Source organism: Zalophus californianus, chromosome 9 (assembly GCF_009762305.2).
Source record: "Zalophus californianus isolate mZalCal1 chromosome 9, mZalCal1.pri.v2, whole genome shotgun sequence".
In the NCBI taxonomy this organism is placed as follows: domain Eukaryota; kingdom Metazoa; phylum Chordata; class Mammalia; order Carnivora; family Otariidae; genus Zalophus; species Zalophus californianus.
In genome coordinates this window covers 43,337,689-43,358,984 of record NC_045603.1, presented here as the reverse complement: position 1 = coordinate 43,358,984, position 21,296 = coordinate 43,337,689, and the positions used below count along the sequence as shown (strand labels likewise).

Here is a 21,296-nt window from a genome sequence, read left to right as displayed (position 1 = left end):
CTTAATTTGAAAATAGATTCTATTTATAAAGAGTTTATTCACATGCTCATTTTCTTATGAAACAGTAAAAAGGGATGGAGGAAAATGATAGAGGAAACGATATTGCCTATTTTAGTGAGGATGTTTGAAAAGTACCTATTGAGTAACATATTAATAATATAGCAGAACTCTTAAGGGCAATAATTTCTTCAAAGTCATTATAAAGCACTGTATCTTTTAAAATTATGCATGTGGCAAAAATAACAGAAGAAATGATGGCATCTGTACTGTTATGCAACAACCTGAGAATAGGAAATTGTTAAATGATATTTTTTTCTATATAACATACATGGTAATACATTATCAGAACACAGACTACCAAAGGAAATCTATAAGTTTATTTAGCATTATTACCTACCTATTATGTAATTGAAAACTATAGTATGTGTATGTATATGAAATGTGTACAGCAAAATCCCCTATAATAGCTATAATTTATAATATGTAAATATTATAAGTAGAAATGATATTAGGATAGGGGACTTTATTTCAATTTCTTTTGTTCTTGTTGCTATGTTGTTTTCCAAGGTTTACTGAAGATATTATAGAATGGCAGAAGGATTCAAGTGGCTCCACATGGCATTTTGGAATTCATCCCAATTGTAGGCTAAGTGACCTGCAGGTTGGACAAAGCCCAAGAGTTTCAACATTTCCTTAGTGTCAGGATCTACTTCAGTGATCTCCTGATCCAGGGCTGAGACCTCAGGAACATAATTATCTCTCCTTTCTCTCTCCTCCTCCTGAAGCTTGATTGAGATACCTCTCACAGGGCCTCTCTGCATCGGCTTCATCAGATGTGTGACATAGCTTGCTACTTGCTATCTTGTTGCAGAGCTTCTTGCTGGGAATAATGGCAATCTCCTCATACACATACTTGGTGTGGAAGTTGTTGCCCAGACGTGCATAGTACTTCTCAGTGATAACCCAGACTGCTTTCTTCATAGTTTTGGTGCAAACACAACCTATGTTGGCAAGTCCCTGGTAAAAGAGGATTCCAATTTCCTCATAAAAGGAAAGTACTAAGTGGGAGTTGGAATAGACTGTAAATTATTGAAATGTTTTAAAAGTCATGAAAGGGTCAGCACAAGCATGTTTCACTTTATAAAGATACTAAAGTAGGATGTGGTATGTTTGGACAAGAATAGAGTCTGTTCTGATGTAACTGTTCTTGGTGTTCTGTTTATTTTGACTATCTATAGGAGCATATATTAAATATAAATATTTAATAGTACTATTAAACTGAGATATAATTATGTGCTACATGATTCTGTTCTTAATAATCATTGAAGAAACACTTTAAAAGAGTAATGTGTGTGGCAGTAAAAATTATTTGATAACAAAATCAAGACTCTGGATTGAACCATGTTGAATGACTAGTTATTAAATCATAAATAAGAATTATGCATATAATATTATTTGCAATCTTCTGCTTAAGTTGGGTGATAGTTTCATGGGTGTTTTTTCTATACTTATTACCAAAATGTGAAAATTATTATTCATCTATATATATAATATAAAATTATTTATATTATATTATTTATACATATAGCAAATAATAAATAATAAAATTATTTCCAAAGTTTCTACAAAATTTTCTTGATTTAAAAATCCATTTAGATAATATAAAGCCTGACTGGGCCCACCTAGAAATTTTTGTTCAAATTCTGTATTTAGAGAGAGCAAATGAGATAAATATTCTTTTCAGAAGTTGGCTTAGTTAGGATTATGCATGACCTTATTGGAATATACTATGTCATGATGAACAAACCCAATAGAAAGTATATGAGTTAATTTTTATTCCCATTATACACAATGCAAAAAAAGGCTTTGCCTATAACATCTTACTTTCTCCATGAGCACTTAGGTTTTTTTTAAGATTTACTTATTTATTTTAGAGAGCAAGAGAGAACACGAGCACACATGCTTGCATGAGCAGGGTGAGGATCAGAGGGAGAGAATCTTCAAGCAAACTCCCCACTGAGCATGGAACCTCATGCAGGACTTGATCACACGAACCATGAGATCATGACCTGAGCCTAAACCAAGAGTCAGACACTTAACTGACTGAGCCACCAGGTGCCCCAAGAATGCTTAGTATTGAAATTGTCATTGAATTAACAGAAAACAAAATATTCCCCCTTCACTAGCCTCCAAATGGATTATTTTATAATGCAGACACACAGATACACACAAATGGCAGCACTGGACAGCAGCAGCAAAGGACAAAAGGAGATACTGGTGCATAAGGAAAATGTAATTGATATTTTACATCATAGTGGATTTACTCCATAACTCTTGCTAACTAGTTCTGGAGACAAATATAATATGTAGTGAAATACACAACACTGGCCTGCAGGAAAACCCTTTCCCAAATGACATACTCACATGTATGATATGTATGATAAAATATTTAGTTCTTTATCTTAAATATCTTTTAGTGAACTTTCAAAGTTCATGACTAGAAATTTTATTAAAATTTTTTATTAAATTATATTTAACATAAATGTACAGTAGAGGATAAACTCTAGAAAACAAAAAAGTCCTTACATATGACTATTAGCTAGACTCATCTCAGATATTTATGTCTATAATTTTAAACATAAAAAACACTGATTTTTTTAGCAATCTTAAAACAAACTCATTGGTAATTACTTAAATGTGAAATGAAGCAAAAATTTATAAGTATAACTTCACTAAAGAAGTTTAAATTCCCTGCTAGATAAATAAGAACTTGACAGGTTATTTTCTGTACACATCTTAGCATAATTATAAAATGTTACACGTATTCATATTAACATAATTTTTCAGAAAGTCCTCAAGAAAGCAGAATAATTTAACAGCTACATTGTGATTTTATCTTTATTTCCAATAATCCTTTGCTAAATTTATGATGTTGAAGGAAAACAAAACTATAATCTCAATAAAACTCTTGAACTCTAATTATCAGCTTCAGATTTATGTGCTACTTGAAAAACACAATCCCCCTTTCCATGACTTGTGCTTTCTACCTGACTTATATAACAGATAGGGTTTTCACAGACAACTCAAAGAGAGAACATACTGCCTTATATTTATGATTAAAATTTCACTTTTCAAGTACTTGCATCTTGTGAATTTTCAGATTCTGAGATATAAGCCCCTTCATAATGTTTTATAACATCTATAAAAAGACTGATATTGTAAAATCATTAATCATCTACATGTTATGAAATCTTTTACTTTCCTTTACCCTCTTTGTATCAGTAAATTTTGTGGCCCATTGTTTCTAACTTTCTAAGTAATCAATATATATTTTGAGCTTTAATTGCCATTTTCAATTTGTCTTACAAATATAAAACAGAAGTTTCCACACGTCTGTAACTGCCATGAAAATGTGTATACTTTTTTTCTCTAAAATGTTTCTTCACATAACACTTCACAAAATAAAACTGACTTTTCCTATAGAATCCCACTCTCTGGTGGTATCCACAAGCTATAGTAACTCCTTAAATTTCATTTTAAGTTAGTTAAAATTAAATGAAAGTTAAAATTTAGTTCCTCAGTGCACTAGGCACATTTTAAGTGCTTGCAACACACAGCTTGTGTTGGACTCTGTACTATGTATATCTTAAGGAGGGTGGCTTCAAAATAGGCCACAATATGCCCTCATGAGAAAGCCAACATTCTGATGCTAATTTAAATAGAATGCTGATGGACATGCATTAGCATTCTTCCTTTGCCTACCCCAAAAAAGATCTCATCAGAGGCTAGGCCCTCATGAAATCATTTTATAATACAGTGTAAATTCTGAGACACAGTAAAACAACAAGAATCTATAAACATTCCAAACAATTTCAGAAATCTAAAGAAATTATTTTCTAGATATATCTGGTACTGTTACAGGATTTTGTGTCCCCTTAGTGCCCGCGGCTCTTAGCCATGCCACTTCGAAGAATGAAGAGGTAGACCAGACGAAGAGTGGTGGGCAGCAAAGCAAGGTTCATTGAGCAAGAGTACAAAGCTCCTTGGGAGGGAGGGGGACCTGAGTGGGTTGCCCTCGTTATTTCTAAGTTTAGGGGTTTTTATGAGGTCTTTTGCAGAACTTAAGCAAGCAGGGTGTGCTGAGTCATGCCAATCAGGGCTTCAGTCACATATCTGTCTACCAAGTAGGTTAATGTCCACATGCTGATGGTCCCTTTTTTGCTGACATGTGGGGGCTTAGGTCTTAACTGCCCCTTGACCATGATATTGACAAATGCTCTTGTGGTTAATTGTCTTATTTTAGGACGTTTTGCAGAAGTCATTTCTGCAAAGGCTGCAAAGCAGAATGTCAGTGTGGTCCTGTCTAAGCTGCAAAATAGGATGTCAGTGCTATTTTATTTTAGCTGTCCTGACTCCATATTTTCTTGTTGGGGACCCTCACCCTGACTACCTCTATTTAACTAACTCCTAACAGTATAGAAGAGCTTGAACAATTTTTTTCAAGTAAAAATTACTTTCATATTAAAATAACATGGACATCATTATTATAAACACAAGTAAGCATTAAATCGGTTATTTTAATAAACTATTATTTCCTGAATATACAACTAGCTTTTTTGCCCCATGTTCTTATTGATTTTAAAGCTGTGCCTATACATAGTAGAGAATTTACAAAAAATTATCCCAACAATCAGGCAAAAATGTTTGCCATTAAAAATGCCTAAGGGGCTTGGTTGAGTGTCTGCCTTCAGCTCAGGTAGTGATCTCAGGGTCCTGGGATCGAGCCCCGCATTGGGCTTTCTGCTCAGCGGGGAGCCTGCTCCTCCATCTCTGTCTGCCTGCTGTTTGCCCTGCTTGTGCATGTGCACTCTCTCTCTCTCTGTCAAATAAATAAATAAAATCTTTTTAAAAATGCTTAAAAATGGGGTGTTTGAGTGGCTCAGAATAAAGAGAATTCTTTATTTTAGATGCAAGGAAAAAATAGTATTGTATATAAAACAAGAAGGGAACTAAAATTGTGGGGATATTTTGATATTTATCAAAGCAGTCTCATTTTTATTTTGTTTACTACTGATTCCTATTAGAATTATTATATAGAACCCTATTCAGTAACCTGATCTCAGCTCAGGTTAATCAGGTGTTTCTGAAGACACTGTTGAACTTGAAAGACAGATTATTCTTAAATTAAACATTTCACTTTCTTAAGTGAAATGATCTGACTCTTGATCTCAGCTCAGGTCTTGATCTCAGGGTCATGAGTTCAAACCCCATGTTAGGTTCCACACTGGGTCCCCATGGAACCTACTTAGAAAAAAAAATGCTTAAAAATTTGGAAATGATCATGGAAGTTTTTTGGTTTAATTTTAGTTATCTAGATTATTGCCTCTATTGTCCAATTCACACTTTAATGTTTAAAGCATAGTTCTAGTTTTCTTTTAATTTGAATTTTACATTTTTCCCTGATTAGCAATTCTGATAATGTGTAAATGAAAAGTTTCTTAACATTTATACTATTTCTGTAGTTTTATATAGTGAATTTTTCATTATTATCAAATTAAACACCTATTTTATAAAATAAATTATTTTTGTTGTTGTTAGTGCTTAGGATCTGTGAATGTTTTAAACATCTTAAAAAAACGTGAAAGTTGTTTTTTTTTCCTCTAAGTTGTTCAATACCTAATTTCATTTGTAATCCATAACCTCCTTGAATCGAACAAAATTTACAGCTATTTAAGAATATTAGCAAGAAACGATATGCATACAATATAGGAAGAAGCAAACAATAGACCCAGAGAACATTAGCTTCTTGAAAGCTAAATTTTTAAGGAAGCAGTAATGTCAATCCAACTTAAAATACCTTTACAGGTCTCTGTAGATTCTATATGGCAATGGAGATTTGGTCTGTGACATTTCAGAGTATTTCCAGGTTCAGCAGTCATGTCCTGTGACAAGGCTTCCTGGTGTAACTAATAATACAATGGCTGTGCTGGGTCTCTGGCATCTGTAGGGAATCATTCCTACATTCAGATTTACTACAAAGCCTGTTGCATTCTGAAGTATTATTTAGGAGTAACTCAATGTATACCTATTATTTGAAATTTTAGTTTTAGAGTTCATTGAGCTAAACTACAGGAGGGGAATGGGATGAGATTTCTTAGCAGAAAATCTTAGATTTGTCACTACTGCAGAATAAATTGTTTAAATTAAATGTTATTCTTGAAGAGCAATAAACAGACCAAAGTTATTTGTCAAGCCAAAAGAATTTGAAAATTATTTTCCTAGACAAGGTTTTTTGCTGTATTTATAAAAAAATATAAAAATATGGTGATTCAATGTGTATACCTTAGGAGGAAAAAAAATCTCTTTCTGATACATGGCATGAGAAAATATTTGCTGACAAAATTAAAATAAATTAGACATATGTAGAATGTTTGTCAAAGGAACTTAGTAACTTTATCTGTTGACGTATCTCCCAAACAAGATGGGTATGATTCAATTTGTTTTGGAGGTATTACTTTAAGAATGCTCTAAATTAGAAAAAAAAATGCTCTAAATTAGAATAAAAGTGGGAATCTGTATATTTATTTTCTATAGAAATTGGCTAAATCAAATCATTTTTCGATTCTGTACCTAAGCTTTTATTCTATTAAACTTCCATAGCTTTGGAACCTTTTATTCTTTTGGTTAATCATGTCTTTTATGTTCTTCCTTCCTGTTTTATTCCACTTTGTTGATTAGGAATTGCTATTTTTATAAGTCAGTCTTTCTGTGTACTTGGTATGTTAGCATATAATCCTAATTCTACAAGTGAAGATACTAATATCTAGAACTGACTTAGCCCCAGAATCTACTGTACACTGTGCATCACCTGGAATCCCTTGAAACATTTTTATTTCATTAATTATCCACATACATTTAACAACAACAACAAAAAAAGAATGGAGAAGTACTTTTTAGATTAAATGAATAGCTCATAACAATCTGCTGGATGTTAATAGGAGTTTCTGAAGACACTGCTGAACTTGGAAGACAGATTATTTTTTTTTTAATTTTTTTGTTATGTTAATCACCATATATTACATCATTAGTTTTTGATGTAGTGTTCCATGATTCATTGTTTGTTCATAACACCCAGTGCTCCATGCAGAATGTGCCCTCTTTAATACCCATCACCAGGCTAACCCATCCCCCTACCCTCCTCCCCTCTAGAACCCTCAGTTTGTTTTTCAGAGTCCATCGTCTCTCATGGTTCATCTCCCCCTCTGACTTACTCCCCTTCATTCTTCCTCTCCTGTTATCTTCTTTTCCTTTTTTCTTAAAATATGTTGAGTTATTTGTTTCAGAAGTACAGATCTGTGATTCAACAGTCTTGCACAATTCACAGCACTCACCATAGCACATACCCTCCCCAATGCCTATCACCCAGCCACCCCATCCCTCCCACCCCCAACCACTCCAGTAACACTCAGTTTGTTTCCTGAGATTAAGAATTCCTCATATCAGTGAGGTCATATGATACATGTCTTTCTCTGATTGACTTATTTCACTAAGCATAAGACCCTCCAGTTCCATCCACGTCATTGCAAATGGCAAGATCTCATTCCTTTTGATGGCTGCATAATATTCCATTGTGTATATATACCACATCTTCTTTATCCATTCATCGAAAGACAGATTATTCTTAAACATTTCACTTAAGAACAACTGTATATGAATTATTAGTGTTACATTTAAACAAACCACTGTATTTGGGAAGACCACTGCAGGGGGGAGTTATTTTATAACAGAAAAAACAAATATGAACTGGGCATATACCTCAGGGGGCAAGGAAAAAAAAAGATTACAATATTTTTTATTGTATGAATAAAGAGAATTCTTTATTCTAGATGCAAGGAAAAAATAGTATCATATATAAAACAAGTAAAGAAGGGAACTTAAATTGTGGAGATATTCTGATATTTATCAAAGCAGTCTCATTTTTATTATGTTTACTACTGATTCCTATTAGAAATATTATATAGAACCCCATTCAGTAATAATGCAAGTACAAATTCAGGTTTTCAAATTATAGACTTTCTGAAGCTTTCCAAAACAATATTAAAAAATGGACAGTCATGTGGTTTTTAAAGAAACATGACTAATTTAAAATTTCTCTATACATTTATGATAAAATAGTAAATGCTCCATACATATTTAAGTGGTCTTTTAAAATCTGACAATGCACATCACCCAATCTTTAGGTAAACTAATAAGCATTTTCATTTGTTGGGTGCTACACATAGAAACATGGACAACATTAACTCCATATCTGAAAGTTCACAGCCTCAATTGGAAAGCTGATATGTGTTAAGTACTGAATGTGTCCCTCCAAAATTCATATGTTGAATTCCTGGCCCTCCCTTCCCCCCAAAAGGGCTGATTTGGGAATGGGAACTCTAAGAAAGTAATTATGGTTATATGAGGTCCTAGAAGTTGAGCCTCTTATTAGGTTAGTGCCCTAACAAGAAGAGGCATCAGAGAACTTGTCTCTCTCTCTCTTCATATGCATGCATTAAGGAAAGGCCTTTGAGGGCACAGTGAGAAGGTGGCTGTCAACAAGCAAGGAGTCATCACCCGAAACAGCACTGGAAACTTGATCTTAGACTTCTAGCCTTCAACACTGTAAGAAAATAAATTTCTATTAAGCCAACCTGCCTATGTTTTTGTTGTTTTTGTTGTTGTTTTTGTTGTTGTTGTTATTAATGGCAGCCCAAGCAGACTAACACAATATCCAAAGAAAGGATTCAATTCAACCCAATTAAATTAATCAAATATTTATTTCAGGTCTATTATTCACCAGCTATTGTTCTAGGTTATTAGGTTTTAGGTTTATCACTGAACTATCAGGGAGGGAGAGGAGTAATCACTCCCACAGTGATTACTTTCTCATGATGTAAGACAAAGTACAGGTAAAGTCAGTTATGCATGCTATTGGGAAAACTAAAGCAAGGAAAGAAGATAAGGAGTGCTGCAAGTTAAAATAGGGCAGCCATGAGGAACCTCTTTATTTAGAAAGTTGTATTTGAGTGAAGGGCTAAAGTTGATGAGGGAGCTAGCCTGTGGATTTGTGAATGAGGAACATCATGGGCAGAGAGAAGAGCAAGTCCAAGGATCCTGGGGTAAAAACCTAATTGGCAAGCTCAACATTCAGAAAGGAAGCCATTGGCTTTGGTGGACATCAAAGAAGTAGGGAAAAGATTTGTGGAAACTTTTAGGACATTCTAAATACACTGGGTTCTTTTTTGTGCTAAATGAAATGGAGAGGCATTGCAAATTTTTTTGAGAAAAGGAGGAACACGATCTAAGTATGTTTTATGAAGGATCATTCAGGCGTCTGTATTAAAAAGCTACTCTAGAGGAACAGATAATGGAATCAAGGAGCTTTTTTATTATAATCCAGACTTGGAACAGAAATAGAGTACTTGAGGGCGCCTGGGTGGCTCAGTTGGTTAAGCGACTGCCTTCGGCTCAGGTCATGATCCCGGAATCCTGGGATTGAGTCCCACATTGGGCTCCCGGCTCGGCGGGGAGCCTGCTTCTCCCTCTGACCCTCTCCCCTCTCATGCTGTTTCTCTCTCTCTCTCTCTCTCTCTAATAAATAAATAAATAAATAATCTTAAAAAAATAGAGTAATTGATGGGTAAGAAAATGTCTAATTCTATATACTATATATTTTAAAGTTTAGCCAATGAATGGATTTGATGTGGTGTATGAGAAAAAGAGAGAAACAAAGAAGACACCTGAGTTTGGGACTATGCAAATAGGATAGAGCTACCATCATTTGAGACGTGTGGGAGAATGAGACTAGAGCAGATTGGGATGGGGGAACTGGTGCAAAGGAGATCAAGTTTGAAATGTTTCTTAGATATCTAAATGGAGACATTAAGTAGACCATTGTATAGACAAATATTGCGCTCATAGTAGATGCAAATATAAGAGCCTTCAGCATATGGGCTGCATGAGGTTATCATGGGAGTGGGTATGGAGCAGAGAGGCTCATGGGCCTTGGGTCTCTCCATCTTTAAGAGACTGAGGATATGAGGAATCAGCAAATGGGACTGAGAAGGAGTGGCCAGTGATTGAAGAGGAAAAAAACAGTGATGGGGAGTGGCCCTGGAAGCCAAACATTAAAATATTCTCCTGAGGAGGTAGTAATCAATTGATTTAGTCCAACAGTGCTGCAATTTGATGAGAATTAAGAAATAACATTGGATTTACCGCCATGGTTGTTGGTCATTGATTTTCAGTGTTTTGGATGCAGAATAATTACATCAGAGTGAATTTAAGGAAAAATCAGAGAATAAGGACCATAGAGCAGAAGCATTTACAGTACAACAGGAAAATATTATACAACATGTAAAAATTCTAAGCTCTTTACATATACAAGTTCATTAAATCCTCATAGAAATTCCTGAGGCAGGGACACTTATCTCTCTCTGTCCCCTTAGGATAGAATAGTAACTTCAAATTTGCAAAGTAAGGAGTGCAAGGGTTAGACACAAATTAGGTTTATCTGATGACAGATTTCAAGTATATAACCTGACTCTTATCTCACATTCTGGGAGAACAGAAAAGAAAGATTATTGAGAAAATGCCATCTGAGTTCAGTTTTAATGAACAAAAGTGGAAGAAGAATATGCCAAGTATAGATAGTGATGAGACAGGAAAGAGTAATGAAAACAGTTTTTTATAGGCATCATTTTTGCTGCAATCCTTATTTTTTTTCTTTTGCTTGATTTCCTTTAGTTCTGTTAAATGTTCTATAGATTTCTGACTATGTGCTTACAATAATTTACATAGTCTGTGCTACCATTCTAAGTTGTAAAAAAGCAGGGGGAAGGTCAGACAGGAAGTATTTCATTACACTAAGAAACAGAAAACTCATGGAAAATAAGGCTTTTTTTTAAATTATGATGAATTAAACAAAATTTTAACTCTCCTATTTTTAAGTATTTATTGAATTACTTGTTTTGTGTATTTAGGAATTTAATATTAACATCGGTGCAAGCATGAGCCTGAAATAAGTAAAAGATTTATAAAATTATATGTACTCTAAGAGTCTCACATTCATATACAGTGTACATCATGCTGCAACTATGTGGAACAATTTTCTGTCTAGTAATTTACTCATCAAATTTTCTTTTGAAGAATAATACTTTTTAAAGTTAATCTGTTTGCTAAAACCACATTCTATTGACCAAACTAAAACTCCTCTGGTAATTTTCACACTTTCTAAGTACAGGAGCATTTTAAGAATTCTCTTTAATTACAGTTCTTTTATAGTCAGTTAGCATTGACTTGCAATTCATGCCTTATAATTACATCTTTAAGTGCCTTATAATCATATCTCTAAATCACATCTTTAAATCATATCTTTAATACTGAAAAAAAATTAAATTGAAAAGTTTTGTTTCCTTCTTGTTTTGTTATTTTCCCTACTTGTATCTTTCCTTATAGGATATCGCATAAACATCAGATCTAATGCTTAAGAAATCCTACCTTAACGTGAACAATTTATTTTAAATGTCAGACAGTTACAACTGAATTCCTTAAGAGAAGTCTTAAAGCAAGATTTTATTTATTTCTAATTCTATTAGGATAATTAAAAATTATTGGGTTGGACCTATAAATAATGATTGTCCATTTGATGGAAGACAGTGAAATGACATGTAAATTGAAAGGTAAACTCAGTTTGGTCTAAACTAGCTGTCCAGCTGAGTCACCCAGTGCTCCACTTGCTACGCCTGCTCCTCTCACAGGGAGGAGCCTATGTATATTGTCCAGCCTCTTGGAACTGCTCTTGCTGGTTTCTGAAGCACCTAATCATTTCTCTCCTATGCCTCCTTGTTCAAATCCTAATTACCCGAAACACCCAGTTCTATAGTCACCTCCTGTCTCAGATATTCCTGATCTTTTGCTATGGAAAAAATTTTCAATTTCCTATACCAAATTGAACTTTATTTGTACATCATTTCTCAGGGGACACACTACTTTCAACATTTTATTTTAGTTATTTATGTGCATGCCTTACTGCTCTTAACTTCATGTTTTACTGGTGTCATTTTTCACTGTCAGTTCTATTACACCATGGCTTCCAAATCTGGATTTATTTCAACCTGTCTCCTGGTCACTTAAATTACATCTTGATTAAATTTTCACCAAGGGGTCATGGATGTGATTTTTTCAAAGCCCTTGAATATCTGAGAATATCCTTTTTGTTGACATCAATATGACAGGAGAACCATAGAAAAGCTAATGAAACCTAGCTCTTAACATATTTTTAGTGAAAAATTCCTAATTAATCCTTGTATCCTAAATAGCCACCAATACAGCAACCATGTCTTTTACTTTGTACAGTCAGCTTTTAAAAATGACCATTCCATGAATGAATGGCATGATTCATATATCTCATTCTAGGATATATTTCTGAGCTCCTAACTTGTATGACCAAATGCCCACTTAACAGCTTTCCATGTAATTTAAGAAATTCACCAATATTCCTTCATGATCTTACCGTCCTGGGTAGTGGCACCATCCATACGCAGTTTCTCTATAAACCATGGAAGTCAGTTTTGACATTTCCCTACCTCTATCATAGGTCAAAACTATATTTTAAATATAAGAATTCTGTCATGACCATGGTCAAAAATTGGATGTATCCTTTGTTGTTTTTATTGTAATAATCTTTTAACCAGCCTCTTTAATTACTTTAACTAATTATTTTTCTATGAAGATTTAAATATTCTTAAGTAGTCTTTTAAAAATACCTTTACGTGATGTAACTCACCTGCATAAACTCTTAATAGCTTTTCATTGCATTTTAAAGTCATGTTTTAAGTTACCTTAATGTAACGTATGAATATTACTGTACTACTTTAGTGTTTAAGAAATATCCCATTATTTATAAAAGTAAAATAGAAATAAATCTGACCATTACCACCACTACTAAAAGCACACTTTTTCCTCTTCTCTCAGTAAGCTCAGGCCTTCGTAAAGCTAATGCTAGGAGGAGAGGTGTTGTGAAGGCAAAGTTTGCTTTAGGCCCTAAAATTTAAACATTAAAAATTTGAACATAAAAAAAATTGCAACTAAGGTGATTACAGGCCTAAACATCTTTGTAGAAACTACAAAAGTGGGGAAATGCTAATATTAAAAGTAATCCTAATCCTTTCTGATTATATTATAGCAATTAAAATTTATGCATACATACAAACTTTAACATATCAAAAACATGTATATAAATAGTATGTGAAATTCCTTGTGGACTACTAATGTATTTTCATTACCTATTATTCTCCTCTTGCTTTCTATGCTGCAAGCACATTGACCTTCTTTTATTTCTTAGAGTATGTCAGAGTGTTTAATACAGATGAGACCTAGGTTCCTCTGTCACTATGAATGAAAGAGATCTCAGTGAAAGGCAGTGTTTTCAAACTTATATTTGAAAATATATATCTAAATGACAAATATCCTTATTAAGGAAATAGATTCATTCCACTAACTTAAGTATAAACTACTCCACAATTATTTTTATTAAATATAGGAAATACATCAAATACAAGGAAATCTTTCCCTATATTATACTTTATTCATTGGAAAAAGCTGAATAATTTAACATTTTAGTCCAAAGATAATAGGAAATTTCAAAAAAAGGATATTTTCAAATGTTGATAAAATATGTTAATCTATAAATTAGTGCATGACTACATAAAAGAAAATAGAACTTTTTGAAAATAATTCAGTTATTATAAAATGAGGCCCTAATCTAAAATCAGATATATCCATTTTTTGATTGCTAATCTTTAAAAAAGTCAGATTTAGTAATTAGTATCCACCTTTTCAGACATAAAGTTGTTGAAAACTTCTACAGAGTACTGAAGAATGAGTTTACTTTACTGAAGAATGAGTGGCACCATTAGTAAATGAACGATATCCTTAACATATACTATTTATTGTCATCTTTGAACAATGAACTGAAGGAAGAAAGGGAGTGAGTCATGTCAAAAGCTGTAGTAGGGATGTTAGATGGGCGAAAAAAGTATTCTAGTTTGGCCATGTAAAATTTGTGATGCTTTTTACGTTCAAAGTTTTTACGACTGTACACCAGAGTAAAAGTTGGTTTGTATTTATTATATCATTTAATTTTCATAACAATCCCATAAGTTTAGTATTATTACTGTTCTCAATTTTTAGAGGAGGAAGCTGGGGTACATATAGAAGTATTTCTTCAAAGTCATGCACCTAGCATACAGCAAAATCACAGTGAGGACTTGGGTGTATAGTCCTCAAAGTCCATGTGTTATTCTGTGTAGTATATTCTCTCAAATGCATTTTGTTCAAATAATCAAATCTAAAAGATGATACATTTTTAGGCATGTGTAAAAACTGAGGAAACTCTTTGTTATTCTAATCAGAATTTCCTAGAAACCTTACCTAATGCACACAGAAATAGTTTTGTACTTCTGAAACTTTTTAAACTGTTTAACAGTTGAAACTTTCAAAGTAGAGGATTAAGAGTAGAACACTTTTTACCACCACTTTACAAATGAGCTAACTTTTCCTAGCATAGTTGCTCCAACTAATTGTCATAAAATCGTAGCTTATACAAAGTTATATATGACTTACTCTTCTTATGCAATAGCCCAGTGGTAAATAAATGTAACCACAGAATCTAATACACTATGACTTTATAAGCATTGGAATACATTTTTGCAAAATACACCACATGTTTATATTCCCAAAGGCAAAGTTCTCTGATAGAAGTAGTGAAACCAGAGGGGATGGATGGCAGGGATAACTGTAGACTGATTTCTCAAATAACATTTAGTAATTTAAAAAAATAATTGATACAAAACTGCATTAAACAAAACAGATTTGACTATTTTAACTAATTTTGTTGCTGAAGAGAAATCTCAGGCTTTGGCTCTTCACATGAAGTTAAACAGACCAATACTGAATAACTGTCAGTCTCGTTTATTGCAATTTGTCTACAGTGCAGATTTTTGTGGAAAGAGCCAAAGGATACTTGCCCAATGTTAACTCAATTTCTGGTGCACTGTGTTCAGCTCTGGTTTATGCTTTTACTTTAATTGGTTGGCATAGGTGCTGCCAAAATTTGTTCTATTTTACACACAAAATGCAGTTATTAGACTCCTAATCCCTTAAAATAGGAATACTGAAAGGAGAAGTTATTTTTATTTAAGGACATATTCCTCCATCATGAAAAATTCGTTTCAATATAAGAACAAGGGATTCTGGGAAAATGAGACAGTAGCATAATATTTAATCTCCTCAAACATCCGTATAAAAGCAGACAGACCAATTAAACAGTAAACCAAAATTGATGGACCACATTTACAACGAAATTACGTTATATTTCCCCAAACCCAAAATAGAGTGGGGAGGAAACATGATAGCTACACGCCCTGTGTTGCCGGTCTTTGGAACAGTGGGAGCATAGGAAACAGTCATGTGTCTTAAGATTTGAGGACTGGGGCGCGTGGGTGGCTCAGTTGGTTAAGCGGCTGCCTTCGGCTCAGGTCATGATACTGGAGTCCCGGGATCGAGTCCCGCATCGGGCTCCCTGTTCGGCAGGGAGTCTGCTTCTCCCTCTGACCCTCCCCCCTCTCATGTTCTCTCTCTCTATCTCATTCTCTCTCTCAAATAAATAAATAAAATCTTTAAAAAAAAAAAGATTTGAGGACAGTGTAGTCACCATGGGCCAATTTGAAAACAGCTAAAGTAGGAGGGGTTTTGTCTAATCCACAGCTGGTCAGTGCAAAGGTCTATAGGAAAGTCTGAAGGGGTTGGAGCAGCCCAGCCCCTCTTAATTCTTGAAACTGATTAAGCATGGCTCCCTTCCAGAACAGAGTTCCATACTAAGAGAGGGAAAAAACTTACTAAGAACTGAATTACTGAATTAAAACTTACTAGGATAAGGGCAATAGAAATGAAGAAAAGAAAAGGTCTAGATAAAAGTGGGGGAGGAGAACTGAACCAGAAGAATGTCATATTTTTAAATACTAATTGAAAAAAAAATCAGAAGTGAGAGTTCTGTGAAGGTTAGAGAACCTATTCTGAAACAAGCTTATTTTCAAAAATTCAGAAAACTTATAAAAATTCAGATTTTCATATGATAATAAGCCTTGGATATATAGCTATCTATACAGAACTAAGATTAAATGAAGAGAGAATACAGAATATAATTGCTATATCCTAGGACAAAGTAGATATAGTCAAGTTAGAACTAACTGAGGACAAAAAATAAGGCATTTGAAAATCTTTTAAGTGTGTTTGGTAATCATTGCAGGTTTCGAGGTATTCGCATTGTTATATGGACAACAATGTGGGTGTGATGTGGGATAAGGCAAATAAGTAATTACTGTACACTAATTTCATCACCCCTCTCTGTACCTGAAAACAGAATTCTGAAGGTAAAAGAAAAGAAGTATATATATATAAAGTGGAAGAGGTTGAATAGTCCTGCAGGCCTGAAGTTAAACTGGAAATCAGGATGAACTCATTAGGCATTTGATTCATCTATTGATCAATTAATTGTTCTATCAATATTTACTTTCTTCTAAGTTGCAGCCACAAAGTTATATAGAAAAAAATCAGGTAAAAATGAATACTGCTGGAATCCAGGTTGTAGACTAAAAAGATCTTTTCCTGCTAAAGATCATGAGGGCTTCTTGGAGAAATGACTGATTCCAGGTCTGAGGCTGAAAATGCACAAAATGAACCTGGAGTAACTTGTCACTGCAAAGACTATTATGATCACATCAAAAGGAGATGAGATTCAATGTGAGGAGGGGCTATAACTAAAGATTTGAGCTTCAAAATGGATTGAATTTATATGAAAAGACTGAAACCCATCAAATATGCTCAAATACATGAGTTTCTTTTTTTTTTAAGATTTTATTTATTTATTTGACAGAGAGACACAGCGAGAGAGGGAGAGGGAGAAGCAGGCTTCCTGTGGAGCAGGGAGCCCGATGCGATGCGATGCGGGGCTCGATCCCAGGCCTCTGGGATCATGACCTGAGCCAAAGGCAGACGCTTAAGGACTGAGCCACCCAGGCGCCCCAATACATGAGTTTCTAATGGTATTTTGACAACAATCTAGTTACCTTCAGGAGATGAGAGGGAACAAATTAATTATCTGGAAATCTATAAAATAAAGAGAAAAACTGAGCATGTATCTTGTTTTTCCATATAAAGTACTGATTTTATTAATACTTTATTGAGTGATAATAAGAGTATTAATGTTTTATCACTACAAATAAAAACACTATTAATACTCAACAGATGAGGGGTACTTATATAAAACTTTACATAACTAAACAAGAAATGATAAGATTCAATTATCAATGAATTAATGGATATAGGCATTAAGCATAAAAAGAAAAGACAAACTAGAAATAAACAAAATCATGTGTGATCTTGCCAAAAAAATCTGACCTAACTCTTCTTTCTCCCAAGTTACAGAAAATACAGAGGGCAGTGGAACATATGAATTGCAAAATGAGCATATTCAGCAAAATCTAAACACAGGAAATTTGCAATTTAGATGGCTTGTGGTTTTCTTTTTTTTGCATTTTTTTAAATTTTATTTTATTATATGTTAATCACTATACATTACATCATTAGTTTTTGATGTAGTGTTCCATGGCTTGTGTTTTTCAACTTGATATTTTGCAAGGGAAAGAGGAAGATAGAGTTTGCACTTGCAAATTAAGAGGCTTAAGCAACATACCAAATTTTAAGAAATAGGGTAATATTAAACTATGTTGTCTAGAGTGCATTTTTTTTTTTTCAAAGACAGAGAGAGTGTGTGCTCAAGGATTGGGAGGGTGGGGGGAAGGGGCAGAGGGAGAGAAAGAGAGAATCTTAAGCAGGCTCTACACCCAGTGTGGAGCCCAACATGGGCTCGATCTCATGACCCTGAGATTATGACCTGAACAGAAATCAAGAGTCGAACACTTAACCAACTGAGCCACCAAGGTGCCCCAAAATGCATATTTAGATAATGAAAAAAATAAAAATATACAGGGAAATAATTGCCTAAAAAGCAGAACTGTGTTTATTTTTTGAGGATCATGATTGAGATCTGGCATTGGGAAGAGTTTCTGGGCTTTCAATCTACAGAATATCTATACGTTATAAAACATATAGTATATATAAAATATCTGCATATCTATAATTTTATAAAACAAAATGGCCTTTCATATTTAGTTTTTACATCAATAAATATGTATCTAGAAAATATTTAAAATGTATATTGCAATCTATTAAATGGCTATAATAATTTTACTGTAATTAAATTATTTTTGGACAGACTATTTCTTTTTTAAATATTATAAACTGTGCTATAATGACCATAGCTAAAACTCACAAAACATTCTATTTCTCTTTCTTTCCTTCTTTCTTTTTGCTTTCTTTGTGATTTTTGGGCTAAATGATGTGGAAAAAAAATAAAGGACCTGGTATGTATTAATACATTGCTCCTCTAGAAATTTTGCGCTGATTTATACTTTACATTCTCTATTTTCTGCAATTTGCCAACTGCTTATAAACTGAAATCTCTCATAAATCTTTTAAATTTTTCATAATTCTTTTTCTATTTACATATTTAATACAGTCTCATTGCTAAAAAATTGAAAACAAAGAAAACCTTTAAATTAAATTTTAAAACCAGATTATTTGGGATGGATTACTGAGATACTTCCCTGAACCCTTATCATAGAACATTATGACTCATGTCTGTCACATTCTTTGGTCCCCTGATGTCCTAAATGTTATGTTCCTGTTGTTTAAGGTAAAGCTTGAATTTATTTAAATTTTATTGTGGAAAGAACACTTAACACATATCTATCTTCTTAAGGGTACTAAATATTGCTGTTGACTATAGATATAAGGTTGTACACAAATCTCTAGAGTTTATTCATCTTGCTTGACTGAATACTGGTTGATTAGTAACCCCATTTCCTATTTTCCCAGACCTGGCAAACACCACTCCACTCCTCAATTCTATGAATTTGACTAATTTAGATACTTCATGTAAGTGGAATCATGCAATATTTGTCTTATTTCACTAAGCATAATGTCTTCAAGGTTCCTCCTTGTGTCCCATAGTGCAGAATTTCCATCTTTTTCAAATGCTCAATAAACTTCCATTGTATGTATATACTACATTTTCTTTACCTATTCATCTGACAATGGTCATGAGGACTGTTTCCACATTAAAGCTTGATTTTTTTATAGACCTATTGTTAATTTTTTTTCATATTTTGCCCACTTATACACTAAGTATTTCATCTTTATCTTACTGACTTCAAGAATCCCTTATACATTTAGTGTATCCTTTATCTGCTTTGTAGAACTTCCAAATGGTTGACCTTTAACTTAAAAAAAAAAATTTCCCTATACAGTCAGTCCATGTCCATGTAACCAGTCTTACATTGTTTTTGTTATTTATTCTGCTTTTCTCTTATGTTTGCTAATGTTTTTTAATTTTTATTTTCAAAATTGAAGCCTTTGTAAATTTATTTTTATGTATGGTGTGAGATGGGAAAAAATCATCCAAGCAAAACTAAAATTCTTCCAAATTTTACATCATTTACAAAATAAACTTTGAGTAGATATAGGAATATTTAGACATTAACAGGAAATAAAAAAATCACATGATAGATATAAACATATCAGTTGTAGGATAAGTCAAGATTTCAGCAAAGAAGTTTTTGAGGACATACAGCATTTCTACACTATGACAATACTAACTTGGTCTCTTGTCAGTTAACTGATGGTATGGTAATTCGAGTAACTTCTTTTCCATTAATTGTAGAACAATTTTGTAATTTTGCAAGTATGTCCTTAATATGTGTGTAAACAACTTGACCATATTAATTCTATCAGTTCGCCCAGTAACCTGGCTAATATATTTTCCATTGATTATTATCTGACTAGCTGGTTAAACTGACACAAATCTTTTTTTGGTAAAGACATAAACTGTGAATATGCTGGTAACAAGCACTTGAGATTTGTTTATTATAGAAAGCATAATGTTTAATCAACAAAATTCTATAGAACGTGATGCATAACATATTGATTAGACATCATTATAAGTAGTTCCCCCTATATATATTAAATGTTTATAAAAATAGCTATGAAAATTAAATATTATTTTTAAAGTTGAACAACAGATTGACACTGCATTGATTGTGCTCTTTTATGGAGGTCTTAAGTATGACAATATTTTTTCTAGCACCACACACATGTTCTTTAATTTTGATTTTTCCCCTTCACAGTTCACACAGAAACAATCAGATTAAGTCTAAGGATCATAGAACTGAAACTAGAGTTGCTTCATTCAGCATCCTTAATGAATTCCATCTTTGTCACAACTGCATTATGTTTATGACCCATCTTTTTATATCTAGTATCAGCCCTTTCATTTTTCCATTTTCTAGTAATTTATATTAAATAAGGAAAGATTCAATAAAATATCCAACTAATTGCACAAATCACAAACACTTATACAGAGAAAGATGATGACACTGCAATAATGAAAATTTTAGCTCTCTGACAGCATGAAGAGTACAGAAGTCCAAACTTGCACACAAAACATGGCATAGGAGTGACAATATAGAATACATAAATACATGAATTGTAAAAATCAAACATATGAAAGGGAAGAGTTAAAAATAAAAATTCTATTCCAAGCGTGATGGCATGTTAATTTTGAGTATATCAGAAAATTAAAATGTCCTTGAACACTATAGAATTATCTATCAATTATTAAACTGTACTTGAGAAAAACAAAATCCATGCATCCTTTCTATCTTAACTTGCCTCACTATTCTTTTCAGGCTCAATAAATTACATCATCATTCTTTCAGTTGCTCAGTCGAAAACTTTGAAGTTATTTTTAACTCCTCACATCCCACATCCAATATAACAGTACACCTTATTGTTTTTACATTGAAAATGACCCAGAATCTGGTCATGTTTCGCCATTGCCGCTGTTACCCTCCTTGTCCCAACAACTGTTTTCTTTTGCATCCATTGCATCTACTGGCCACCAACCAAACGGTTCCCTGCCCTTGTTCTTACTTCCATACCACAAAGGTCCAGTGCTAACATAGCAGCTAGAGCCATCCTTCTAAAACAAAAATCACATCTCTGCCTAAGACTTACCATTGGATTTCTACTTCATTCAGAGTAAAATCCCAATTATTTACAATGACCTATAAAGCTGT

At 33.4% G+C, this 21,296-nt stretch overlaps 1 pseudogene; it reads right to left on the bottom strand.

Moving 5' to 3' along the window:
• Positions 1–601: 601 nt before the first annotated feature.
• LOC113922388 lies at positions 602–21,054 on the bottom strand (annotated as a pseudogene).
• Positions 21,055–21,296: the final 242 nt, after the last annotated feature.